The 13,592-nt window shown below is 40.2% G+C and overlaps 1 protein-coding gene across 5 annotated transcripts in view; it reads left to right on the top strand.

Annotated features, from left to right (window-relative positions):
• Window positions 1–13,592, top strand: part of LOC109865572 (fibroblast growth factor receptor 2) — a 98,782-nt gene that overhangs the window by 7,201 nt on the left and 77,989 nt on the right. The window lies entirely within an intron of this gene.

The raw sequence follows: 13,592 nt of genomic DNA, 5'->3' as shown, positions 1-13,592 counted from the left end.
TGTGGTTCAGGGTGAAGAGGAGTAGGGCTGGCACTTTTGAGTTGTACTCTCCAATTGATTTGACCTAATCCCTTTATACTTGTGGGAATTGGCCTATATGGATAAGGTTAATTGAAATGTTTGTTACAGAATAAATATGAAAAGCATTTGCATAACCATGGTAGCAATTGAAAGGGAACAGTTTTGAGATTTTTGGAAGTTTTTAGAGCAAAGCTGAGGGCACAAAAGTTCACCTGACACAAGACTGAATCCAAACATTACAATGTTGATTTTATGTGAATTTTACATTTACAGTACTTTTCACATTTGTTGATTACGAAATCTGAAAATACTCTGGATACATTCAGTTACATGATAAGAATATTCCTGTAAAATGTTGGGTTGGTGCAACAAAAGACAAAAATAGGACAAGGGTTTGAGTGAGAGGACTAACTTGTGTCTCCAAGTGGCCACACACCTCTCCAACAAATATAGAGTTTCCAAGTAATTTCAATGCATTTTTATGACTATAATGTGCTTTTGTCTAGCTCTCCTAGCTGTGCCTTAAGGAACTAGTATTTGTATTCGTTTTTTTGGAACACAACCCTGCACCCCCACCCTCACACAAATACTTTTGTTGTTTACGCAATCCAAAAACGGTCCATTATAAATCTCAATCTGAGTCAGGTGGACAACAAAAAATGAGCAAAAGTTGCCAAATTAGCGGGAGGATGGGGGCAATTTCTTGTCGTGCGAGGTGCTCAAGTTCAGAACGGCTGTAGGTCAAAACCCATACAGCGCTGTGAAGTGCAAAGCTGGAGCTCTGACGGCATGTATAGTGTGTTACTGTACAGCCTCTAAGTTACAATTTAGCCGTTTATCAGTGCCCAATATATGCCATTTTCAACCTGTATATGGATATGACTGTAAAGGGTTACGCGTACCCTCACCCTCACAATACCATATCTCCAGAGTCTTTTGGATTAATTAGAAAGAAAACATGTGGAACAGAGATATTGGGGCATTAAGAAAATCACTGTAAAAACTGTTAAAACCCTGTGGATTGATGAGGAATTGAAAAATTGTATGGCTGAGAGAGATGAGGCGAAGGGAATGGCAAATAAGTCTGGCTGCACAACCGATTGGCAAACATACTGCAAATTGAGAAAACTGAATAAAAAGAAGAAGAAACTAAACTATGAAACAAAGATAAAGGACTTAAAGAATGATAGTAAAAAGTTTTGAAGCACCTTCAATTACATTTTGGGGAAAAAGGCTAACTCAGCTCCATCATTCATTGAATCAGATGGCTCATTCATTACAAAACCAACTACTTTAATAATTTTTTAATTGTCAAGATTAGCAAATTTAGGCATGACATGCCAGAAACAAACGCTGACACTACACATCCATGTATATCTGACCAAATTATGAAAGACAAGAATTCCGTAAAGTGAGTGTGGAAGAGGTGAAAAAATTATTGTTGTCTATCAACAATGACAAGCCACTGGGGTCTGATAATTTGGATGGAAAATTACTGAGGATAATAGCGGACGATATTGCCACTCGTATTTGCTATATCTTCAATTTAAGCCGACTAGAAAGTGTGTGTCCTTAGGCCTGGAGGGAAGCAAAAGTCATTCCGCTACCAACAAGCAGTAAAAAACCCTTTACTGGCTCAAATAGCCTACCAATCATCCCGTTACCAACCTTTAGTAAAGTTTTGGAAAACCTGTGTTTGACCAGATACAATGCTTTTTTACAGTAAATAAATTGCCAACAGACTTTCAGCATAGTTATAGGGAAGGAAATTCAACACGCACAGTACTTACACAAATGACTGATGATTGGTTTGATGATACAACTATTGTGGGGGCTGTTTTGTTAGACTTCAGTGCTGCTTTTGACATTATCAATCATAGTCTGCTGCTTGAAAAACGTATGTGTTATGGCTTTACTCCCCCTGCTATATTGTCGATGAAGAGTTACCTGTCTAACAAAGCACAGAGGGTGTTCTTAATGAAAGCCTCTCCAACATAATTCTGGTAGAATCAGGAATTCCCCAGGGCAGCTGTCTAGGCCCCTTACTTTTTTCAATCTTTACTTAAGAAAAAAAAAGCCAGTATGCGGATAACTATACACTATACACGTCAGCTACTACAACGACTGTAATGACTGCAACACTTAACAAAGAGCTACAGTTAGTTTCAGAATGGGTGACAAGGAATAAATTAGTCCTAAATATTTCAAAAACTTAAAGCATTGTATTTGGGACAAATCATTCACTAAACCCAAAACCTCACATGATGAGGTATCAACAGGGCAGGGGTCGGAGGCTTGTTTAGAAAGCATCCCCAATATCTGATTCCAGATCAGTTTTTGTCAGCTGACCCTGGTTAACCACAGGGGTAATATTCCAAGGTGGTGATGTTTGTTTGTGTGTGTGTGTGTATTGTGTGCACCAGTAAATGTAGAATCTATTTTGGCATTTGTATATTTTTCATTGGATTTATTTGGCCATTTGAAAACACATTCCAGCCACACAAAATGTAATACACTACATTTTAAACCACCAAAGATTGCACAACTTATTTCTATTGGGGTCATATGAGAGTGAATCATTCGTCTCTCTTGCTCTGATTGGTTGTGGTTGCGGCGGTGTCCCGCCCATCACCTGTACAGACATAAACAGAGGAACATGAAAAGAGGTGTCTCTTTTCCTCTCTTAGTTACCCCCCTGAGGTTGTCTTGTCAGTAGTGTTCCCTAGCCCCACCCCCTCTGAACCCCAGAGCTCCCTGGGGCCACAAAGTGCCTAAACCACTGTCTTTCTCTGCCTCTCTGGGAGGGGAGTGGTAATTGTCATAGATTGCATATCAGTGTTACCGCTTGCTTTGAACGAGGAATGAACCCATGATAGCTCTGCTGTTTGTTTCTTTACCTCCCACTGAAGAAGGCTTTTAAATGAAACGTCTGTGTATCCCTTGACTTACTTTTATTTAAGCCCTTTGCTCTTATAGGGAGCTAGGGCTGTTGACGAATGTTCTCCATCTCACTCCGAAGGTCCTACATGCTATCTCTGATGCAGTGAGATACATTTTTTATTTAAAAAATGAAGCTTTATACAAAAAACATTGTGTGTGGAGTACGGAACCATTACCTTAAAAAAATACAATATATTCATTATATCTCTATGGTCCTCACTTTGGACTGAGGGTTAGTCAGGCTAAGTCAATGTAAATATGCATGGACACGTCAAGCTATTGTCATGAAAAGCACGCCATTGTGATTCGTTTTGATTGATTGCTACTCATTATGATAGCAAAATGACCTTTCAGCTAGTGATATACTGTAGGACTCCAACCTGTAAGGCTAGTATAGCAGGGAGGAACATTCTGATACCCTGTGCTACAGTAGTTTGGAGTAGTAGAATCAATGTTCAGGTATTCAGTTGCATAGTGATGGCCCGTTCAATTTGAATAAGAAGAACCAGATGTTATTGCATGTAAGTTGGTGGTTACATGAGAAGAGATAGTGGTCATAGGACTCAAACTTAGTGATATCTTAACAACAGAATGATCCAGGTTGTAAAAGTATCAGCCTTCCTGCCTCTGGTCTGTTAATGACATGTTGTGTATTTGTGTGAATCTCTACATGCGTGTGAGCGTGCATGTGCCTGCATGTCTGCGTGTGTGCATGTTTCTGTGTTTGTTTGTGTGTCAGTGGCTATGAAGCTAAACTCTCCCACTAAACAAACTGTCCTGAGTCCTGCTGTCAATGTGGCATGCAGTTAGACTGATAGCTTCTTTTATAGGCCCCTGCTTGCCTGCCATTAGGCCTAGTTACTGTTAAAAAAATGTTTTACCTTTATTTATCGAGGCAAGTCAGTTAAGAACAAATTCTTATTTACAATGACAGACTACCGGGGAACAGTGGGTTAATTGCCTTGTTCAGGGGCAAAATGACAGATTTTTAAAAAATGTGTCAGCTCAGGGATTCGGTCCAGCAACCTTTCAGTTACTGACCCACACTCTAACCACTAGGCTACCTGCTGTTGAAGTGTATTAACGTTATATGGACTGTTGTTTCCCTTGGCCGATGCAGCAAAAAATGCCTTCTTGTCACTCCTCCACTACCTGTCTGATGAGGGTTGGTGGTGGTATGTGTGTGTGCCTGGCGGGTACCGAATGCTCGGCCGGAGGGCCGTTGCCATGGACGCCACTGGAAGGCAGTTGGCAGAGCACTGCATTGTCATGACAATAAAGCTTGATGGAATTTTAATTTGAAAGGAAATAATGGAGAATTAGACTAGAGAGATGGAAATAAGAATGGTCCATAGAGTGGACACAGAAAGAGGGGAGAGTATGCATTCTATAGTATAGCTTGTGAAGTGTGTGTGCATGCTTATGTATGTGTGTGTGTACACTTGTTTATAATGTGTGTTTTAGTCTTCCCACTCACACCTCTCTCTTCACTCCTCTCCTCTCACTCATTTGGGGCGGCAGGTAGCCTCGTGGTTAGAGTGTTGGACTAGTAACCGAAAGGTTGCTAGATCAAATCCCTGAGCTGACAAGGTAAAAATCTGTTGTTCTGCCCTTGGACAAGGCAGTTTAACCCATTGTTGTTAGGCTGTCATTGTAAATAAGAATTTGTTCTTAACTGACTTGCCTAGTTAAATAAAGGTTACAAAAATGGCAGTGAAGAGTTAGCTAGTTCAGCACATGTCAAAGCTGCAGGCTAAAGTAATCGCCCCTCTTTCTCCCGAGCTGCCAAACTAACCCTGATTCAGATGACCATGCTAGATTATGGAGACATCATTTATTGATCGGCAGGTAAGGGTGCTCTCGAGCGGCTAGATGTTCTTTACCATTCGGCCACCAATGCTCCTTATATGCTCCTCATCACTCCTCTGTAAACTGGTCATCTCTGTATACCTGTCGCAAGACCCACTGTTTGATGCTTATTTATAAAACCCTCTTAGGCCTCACTCCCCCCTATCTGAGGTATCTACTGCAGGCCTCATTCTCCACATACAACTCCCGTTCTGCCAGTCACATTCTGTTAAAGGTCCCCAAAGCACACACATCCCTGGGTCGCTCCTCTTTTCAGTTCGCTGCAGCTAGCGACTGGAACAAGCTGCAAACAACACTCAAACTGGACAGTTTTATCTCAATCTCTTCATTCAAAGACTCAATAATGGACACTTACTGACTGTTGTGGCTGCTTCGTGTGATGTATTGTTGTCTTTACCTTCTTGCCCTTTGTGCTGTTGTCTGTGCCCAATAATGTTTGTACCATGTTTTGTGCTGCTACCATGTTGATGTTATGTTGTGTCGCTACCATGATGTGTTGTCATGTGTTGCTGCCTTGCTATGTTGTTGTCTTAGGTCTCTCTTTATGTAGTGTTGTCTCTCTTGTCGGGATGTGTGTTTTGTCCTATATTTAATTTATTTTTTATTTGGAATCACAGCCCTCGCAGAAGGCCTTTTGCCTTTTGGTAGGCCGTCATTGTAAATAACAATTTGTTCTTAAAATAAGAAATAGTTACTGCAGTGTCTGTTTTTATGATCACACACATCTTTATGTACGCAACAAAAAATGTTGGCAAAAAGTTTTCATGCTAAAGTTACCTGGTTTTCATCTCTGTTTGAAATTGATATTTCTCCCTCTTTCTCCCTCTTTCTCCAGGTGACAGTTATTATCAGCATGTCTATCAGGTGTCACAGACTGTCACTGTCTCAAACCTTTTTATTCACTCCTCTCCTCTCACTAAACTACAGGAGAGATAAATGGCAGAGAAGAGCTAGCTAGTTTTACAGCAGTGCCTGTTTTTATGATCACACACTTAGAAAAAAAATCTTTGAAAGATCACACTGCTCTTTATGTACGCAACTCGTGCTCCTTAGATAATGTTACTGTTGGTGCTTAGTCTGCTCACAGACATGACAGACAGTTGGACAGATGGAGTGAGAAAGATAGGCAGCTAGATAGACAAGTGTGTTCTGGTGTGAGAATTGGTTGCAGCCTCTTGCCACAGTCCCTCATAGAGAATAATTCCCTCTTGCCAGGATGGTGTGAATGAATAGAGGAGAGGAGTGATAGCCACGCTGATAATAACTGTCACAGAGGGAGAGTTGAATTGAGTTGAATTTAATTTAATTGAGAGGGAGAGAGAGATCCATTTTAAACAGAGACAAAAACCAGCCAACTTTAGCATTCAAAGTTTTTGCTGACTTTTTTTCTATATCTGAAAGGTATTGCCTGTGACAAAGCCTGTACATTTATTTCCGTCAACTGACCTAGTTATGATTTCGGCTTTGTGTTTAAAAGTCCCGCCAAATTCCCAGTATGAAGGTCGCCTTTCATCTTACCGTCTTTGGCATGCATCACATCATGACCATTCTATTGTTATTGTCCGACATCAAACTTATCCTTGTAGTCAGTCCATGGGCCAGAGCAAAAGTTTGGCCACTTTGGGGTGGCAAAGGTTTGATGGTATTATATTGTTCCCTGCAAGCCCCTGATCAAATTGATATATGATATCTTCTCCCAAAATGTTATAAATCGTGTTGTATGGGAGTCTATTCAATAGAATCTTTGCAGGCTGATAAAGAAAGGTTGAGACATGTTGGAATGTTCACATGCTCATTGAAATTGACTGAGAAACAACGATGAAACATTCTGTTTGGTTGATCTCATCTTAAAAACCATGGGATTTGGCACATTTTTGCCACCAGAACTAATGATTTACCTAGACTGACTGTCACACCTGCTCCCGCTTCTCCTCTCTGGCGCTGGAGGCTGCCCATTACATGCATCAGCACTCATTGGACTCACCTGGACTCCTTTACTTTGTTGATTGCCCCTCTATATCTGTCTGCTCCTCAGTTTGTTCCCCGTGTCAGTATCGATGTCGTTACATTTATTTCTTGTCCGTTTTCCATTAAATGTTCACTCCATGTACTTGCTTCTCGTCTCCAGCATCAGTCCTTACACTGACTCATCATTGAAACAACAGTGTTACAAATCACAGAACTACATATTTGTTTTAGGGAAATTGGTCATACTGGGAAATAATAGAAGAACAAGAGATCCAGATCTGGTAGAGTATCGGCTTTATAGTTGCCACCTTTAATAGTCTTTCGTAAAGCAATACTCAGCATGGTAAATGAAAGGTGTGCTCTGTCATTTGTTGAATTGTCCCAGCAAGTTAACACAAAGATTTAGGTAAACACAAGTCATCACTAAAAAGGAACATTGGTGATTATAATAATCTCTTCTGTGCCTGACCAGAAAATGTATTTCAGAAGAACAGAATATGAGTTGGCCTACAGTATGTTATCTGGTTATGCACGATCCCATAGGCTGTAGGCCTGTTTTAATTTAGCAGACAAGATACACTACCGTTCAAAAGTTTGGGGTCACTTTAGAAATGTCCTTGTTTTTGAAATGTCCATTAAAATAACATCAAATTAATCAGAAATACAGTGTAGACGTAGTTAATGTTGTAAATGACTATTGTAGCTTTAAACGGCAAATTTTTAATGGAATATCTACATAGGCGTACAGAGGCCCATTACCAGCAACCATCACTCCTGTGTTCCAATGGCATGTTGTGTTAGCTAATCCAAGTTTAATAGTAGATTTATTTTTAAATGAGCTGGGGCACACCCAGAAAAATTGTTTGTGTGGACGTGCTTACTAACGGTGAATATTCCTCAGGGTGAGGAATGCACAGTGATGCCGAAACGTTGGTTAATACCCATTAAATTGCTGGGAGATTATACATGGAGTGTGCAACTTTCTTTACTTTGATAGTTTATAGCTAATCCAAGTTGATCATTTTAAAAGGCTAATTGATCCTAGAAAACCCTTTTGCAATTATGTTAACACAGCTGAAACCTGTTGTCCTGATTAAAGAAGCAATAAAACTGCCCTTCTTCGACTAGTTGAGTATCTGGAGCATCGGCATTTGTGGGTTCGATTACAGGCTCCAAATGGCCAGAAACAAAGAACTTTCTTCGGAAACTTGTCAGTCTATTCATGTTCTGAGAGATGATGGCTTTTCTATTTGATAAATTGTGTGTGTACTACTCCCTTCACAGAACAGCGCAAACTGGCTCTAACCAGAATAGAATGAGGAGTGGGAGGCCCCGGTGCACAACTGAGCAAGAGGACAAGTACATTATAGTGTCTGGTTCGGGAAACCGACGCCTCACAAGTCCTCAACTGGCAGCCTCTTAAGGATCCGCCCATTTCTTTCAATTTTCACCTGAAATGACATACCTAAATCTAACTGACTTTAGCTCAGGCCCTGAAGCAAGGATATGCATAATCTTAATACCATTTGAAAGGAAAGACTGAAGTTTGTGGAAGGATGTGAAAGGAATGTAGGACAATATAACACATTAGATCTGATAAAAGATAATACAAAGAAAAAAACTACAGTTTTTTTGTATTGTTTTGTACCTTCATCTTTGAAATGCAAGAGGAAGGCCATAATGTATTATTCCAGCCCAGGGACAGCCCAGATTTTGGCCACTAGATGGCAGCAGTGTATGCGCAAAGCTTTAGACTATTCAAAATTGCCCAAGACTGCCCAAATATGCCTATTTGTTTATTAATAACTTTTCAAATGTTCAAAGCTCTCCTCAAACAATAGCATTGTATTATTTCACTGTAATAGCTACTGTAATTTGGACAGTGCAGTTAGATTAACAAGAATTTAACCTTTCTGCCAATATCAGATATGTCTATGTACTGGGAAATAGTCTTGTTACTTACAACCTCATGCTAATTGCATTAGCCTACGTCAGCTCAACCGTCCCGTAGATGGGACACCGATCCCAAAGAAGTTTTAAATAATTCCCGCAAAGCACCCGTCTCAACATCAACAGTGAAGAGGCGACTCCAGGATGCCATATCTCAGACTAGCCAATAAAATGAAAAGATTAAGATGGGCAAAAGAACACAGACACTGGACAGAGGAAGATTTGCAAAAAAGTGTTATGGACAGGCGAATCTAAGTTTGAGGTGTTCGGATCACAAAGAAGAACATTCGTGAGACGCAGATCATTTAAAAAAATGCTGGAAGAGTGCTTGACGCCATCTGTCAAGCATGGTGGAGGCAATCTGATGGTCTGGGGATGCTTTGGTGGTGGTAAAGTGGGAGATTTGTACAGGGTAAAAGAGATCTTGAAGAAGGAAGGCTATCACTCCATCTTGCAATGCCATGCCATACCCTGTGGACGGTGCTTAATTGAAGCCAATTTCCTCCTACAAACAGGACAATGACCCAAAGCACAGCTTCAAACTATGCAATAACTATTTTGGGAAGAAGCAGTCAGCTGGTATTGTGTCTATAATGTAGTGGCCAGCACAGTCACCGGATCTCAACCCTATTGAGATGTTGTGGGAGCAGCTTGACCGTAAGAAGTGCCCATCAAACCAATCCAACTTGTGGGAGGTGCTTCAGGAAGCATGGGGTGAAATCTCTTCAGATTACCTCAACAAATTGACAACTAGGATGTCAAAGGTCTGCAAGGCTATAATTGCTGCAAATGTAGGATTATTTGAAAGCAAAGTTTGAAGGACACAATTATTATTTCAATTAAAAATCATTATTTATAACCTTGTCAACGTCTTGACTATATTTCCTATTTTGCAACTCATTTAATTTAATTTGCATTGATTTTATTTGCAACTATATTTCCTATTTTGCAACTCATTTCCTATTTTGCAACTCACTCATTTCTTGTCTGTAGCCTTGTGTACTTAATCGATGTCTACTATAGTGGCCACTATAATAGAGCAGAAATAGAATGTCTTTTTCTACTTTAAGATGTTTTTTTCCCAAGAGCAATATTTAGAAGTTGAAGTCGGAAGTTTACATACACCTTAGCCAAATACATTTAAACTGACATTTAATCCCAGTAAAAAGTCCCTGTTTTAGGTCAGTTAGAATCACCACTTTATTTTAAGAATGTGAAATGTCAGAGTAATAGTGGAGAGAATGATTTATTTCAGCTTTTATTTCTTTCATCACATTCCCAGTGGGTCAGAAGTTGACATATACTCAATTAGTATTTGGTAGCATTGCCTTTAAATTGTTTAACTTGGGTCAAATGTTTTGGGTAGCCTTCCACAAGCTTCCCACAATAAGTTGTGTGAATTCTGTCCCATTCCTCCTGACAGAGCTGGTGTTACTGAGTCAGGTTTGTAGGCCTCCTTGCTCTCACACGCTTTTTCAGTTCTGCCCACAGATGTTCAATAGGACTCAGGTCAAGGCTTTGTGATGGCCCCTCCAATAGACTTTGTTGTCCTTAAGCCATTTTTCAACTTTGGAAGTATGCTTGGGGTCATTGTCCGTTTGGAAGACCCATTTGTGACGAAGCTTTAACTTCCTGACTGATGTCTTGAGATGTTTCTTCAATATATCCACATAATTTTCCTACCTCATGATGCCATCTATTTTGTGAAATGCACCAGTCCCTCCTGCAGCAAAGCACCCCCACAACATGATGCTGCCACCCCCGTGCTTCACAGTTGGGATGGTGTTCTTCGGCTTGCAACCTTCCCCCTTTTACCTCTAAACATAAAGATGGTCATTATGGCCAAACAGTTCTATTTTTGTTACATCAGACCAGAGGACATTTCTCCAAAAAGTACGATCTTTACCCCCATGTGCAGTTGCAAACCGTAGTCTGGATTTTTTCATGGCGGTTTTGAAATAGTGGCTTCTTCCTTGCTGAGCGGACTTTCAGGTTATGTCGATATAGAACAAATTTTACTGTGGATATAAATACTTTTGTACCTGTTTCCTCCAGCATCTTCACTAAATCCTTTGCTGTTGTTCTGGGATTGATTTGCACTTTTCGCACCATAGTATGTTCATCTCTAGGAGACAGAATGCGTCTCCTTCCTCGGCGGTATGACAGCTGCGTGGTCCCATGGTGTTTATACTTGCGTAATATTGTTTGTACAGATGAACATGGTTCCTTGAAGCGTTTGGAAATTGCTCCGAAGGATGAGCCAGACTTGTGGAGGTCCACATTTTTTTTCCTGAGGTCTTGGCTGATTTCTTTTGATTTTCCCATGAGCAAAGAGGCACTGAGTTTGAAGGTAGGCCTTGAAATACATCCACAGGTACACCTCCAATTGACTAAGATTATGTCAATTAGCCTATCAGAAGCTTCTAAAGCCATGACATAATTGTCAGGAATTTTCCAAGCTGTTTAAAGGCACAGTCAACCTAGTGTATGTAAACGTTTGACCCACTGGAATTGTGATACAGTGAATTCTAAGTTAAATAATCTGTCTGGTAACAATTGTTGGAAAAATGACTTGTGTCATGCACAAAGTAGATGTCCTAACCGACTTGCCAAAACTGTTTGTTAACAAGAAATGTGTGGAGTGGTTGAAAAACGAGTTTTAATGATTCCAACCTCCAAGTGTATGTAAACTTCCGACTTCAACTGTATGAAGGCTGTTATGGCTAACTGCAATAATAGTGTATTGTTTTTTCTCAATACTTAAGTGTCATTTGTAGTAAAGTCTAGGCAACAAATAACATTGGATTGTGTTCTTAATTTTTTTTTGCTGTGAGATAGGTTCACATTATCGACTTTTTATTTTACACGCAGACTGAGCATGTAGATCATATTCTTTGTTGTTTAATTATTTAAAACCTGTATTTCCCCCTAGCAGGGATTTTTTGCATGTTTCAGGGCAACAAAAAAAGTATTTGGGCCCTCACCAGTTTTCATCCCTGGTCTATATACAGTGGGGCAAAAAAGTATTTCGTCAGCCACCAATTGTGCCAATAAGTTCTCCAACTTAAAAAGATGAGAGGCCTGTAATTTTCATCATAGGTACACTTCAACTATGACAGACAAAATGATATTTTTTTTCTACAGAAAATCACATTGTAGGATTTTTTATGAATTGATTTGCAAATTCGGGTGGAAAATAAGTTTATCTCAATAATTTGTTATATACCCTTTGTTGGCAATGACAGAGGTCAAATGTTTTCTGTAAGTCTTCACAAGGTTTTCACACACTGTTGCTGGTATTTTGGCCCATTCCTCCATGCAGATCTCCTCTAGAGCAGTGATGTTTTGGGGCTGTTGCTGGGCAACACGGACTTTCAACTCCCTCCAAAGATTTTCTATTGGGGTTGAGATCTGGAGACTGGCTAGGCCACTCCAGGACCGTGAAATGCTTCTTACGAAGCCACTCCTTCGTTGCCCGGGCAGTGTGTTTGGGATCATTGTCATGCTGAAAGACCCAGCCACGTTTTATCTTCAATGCCCTTGCTGATGGAAGGAGGTTTTCACTCAAAATCTCACGATACATGGCCCCATTCATTCTTTCCTTTATACGGATCAGTCGTCCTGGTTCCTTTGCAGAAAAACAGCCCCAAAGCATGATGTTTCCACCCCCATGCTTCACAGTAGGTATGGTGTTCTTTGGATGCAACTCAGCATTCTTTGTACTCCAAACACAACGAGTTGAGTTTTTACCAAATGTTCTATTTTGGTTTCATCTGACCATATGACATTCTCCCAATCTTCTTCTGGATCATCCAAATGCTCTCTAGCAAACTTCAGATGGGCCTGGACATGTACTGGCTTAAGCAGGGGGACACGTCTGGCACTGCAGGATTTGAGTCCCTGGCGGCGTAGTGTGTTAATGATGGTAGGCTTTGTTACTTTGGTCCCAGCTCTCTGCAGGTCATTCACTAGGTCCCCCCGTGTGGTTCTGGGATTTTGTGATAATTTTGACCCCACAGGGTGAGATCTTGCATGGAGCTCCAGATCGAGGGAGATTATCAGTGGTCTTGTATGTCTTCCATTTCCTAATAATTGCTCCCACAGTTGATTTCTTCAAACCAAGCTGCTTACCTATTGCAGATTCAGTCTTCCCAGCCTGGTGCAGGTCTACAATTTGGTTTCTGGTGTCCTTTGACAGCTCTTTGGTCTTGGCCATAGTGGAGTTTGTAGTGTGACTGTTTGAGGTTGTGGACAGGTGTCTTTTATACTGATAACAAGTTCAAACAGGTGCCATTAATTCAGGTAATGAGTGGAGGACAGTGGAGCCTCTTAAAGAAGAAGTTACAGGTCTGAGAGCCAGAAATCTTGCTTGTTTGTAGGTGACCAAATACTTATTTTCCACCATAATTTGCAAATAAATTAATTACCATGTGATTTTCTGGATTTTTTTCTCATTTTGTCTGTCATAGTTGAAATGTACCTATGATGAAAATTACAGGCCTCTCTCATCTTTTTAAGTGGGAGAACTTGCACAATTAGTGGCTGACTAAATACTTTTTTGCCCCACTGTATATGAGACATTACTTACTATTTTCATATTTTAGTATACGCTTTAATGTCTCACAAAAACAAGCGTATCTTTGTGAAATGTTAACGGAGCACTGAGCATATACCAATCTTTCTATATTAAAAGCCTTTTACATTTATTTCAGCTTGTGTCATGTTAATTTAGCTTTTTGTGACCTGTGCAAAAACTTTGAAGATGATAACCACAAAATGTAAAATCCTCAAACGTTGCTTTGAGAAACCTGTACCGCTTTGTCATATAAATGCTAAAATTGTGT

This window comes from Oncorhynchus kisutch, linkage group LG20, assembly GCF_002021735.2.
Source record: "Oncorhynchus kisutch isolate 150728-3 linkage group LG20, Okis_V2, whole genome shotgun sequence".
Classification (NCBI taxonomy): Eukaryota; Metazoa; Chordata; class Actinopteri; order Salmoniformes; family Salmonidae; genus Oncorhynchus; species Oncorhynchus kisutch.
Note: the sequence above shows the minus strand (reverse complement) of the source record. Positions and strands in the feature narration are given on the sequence as shown.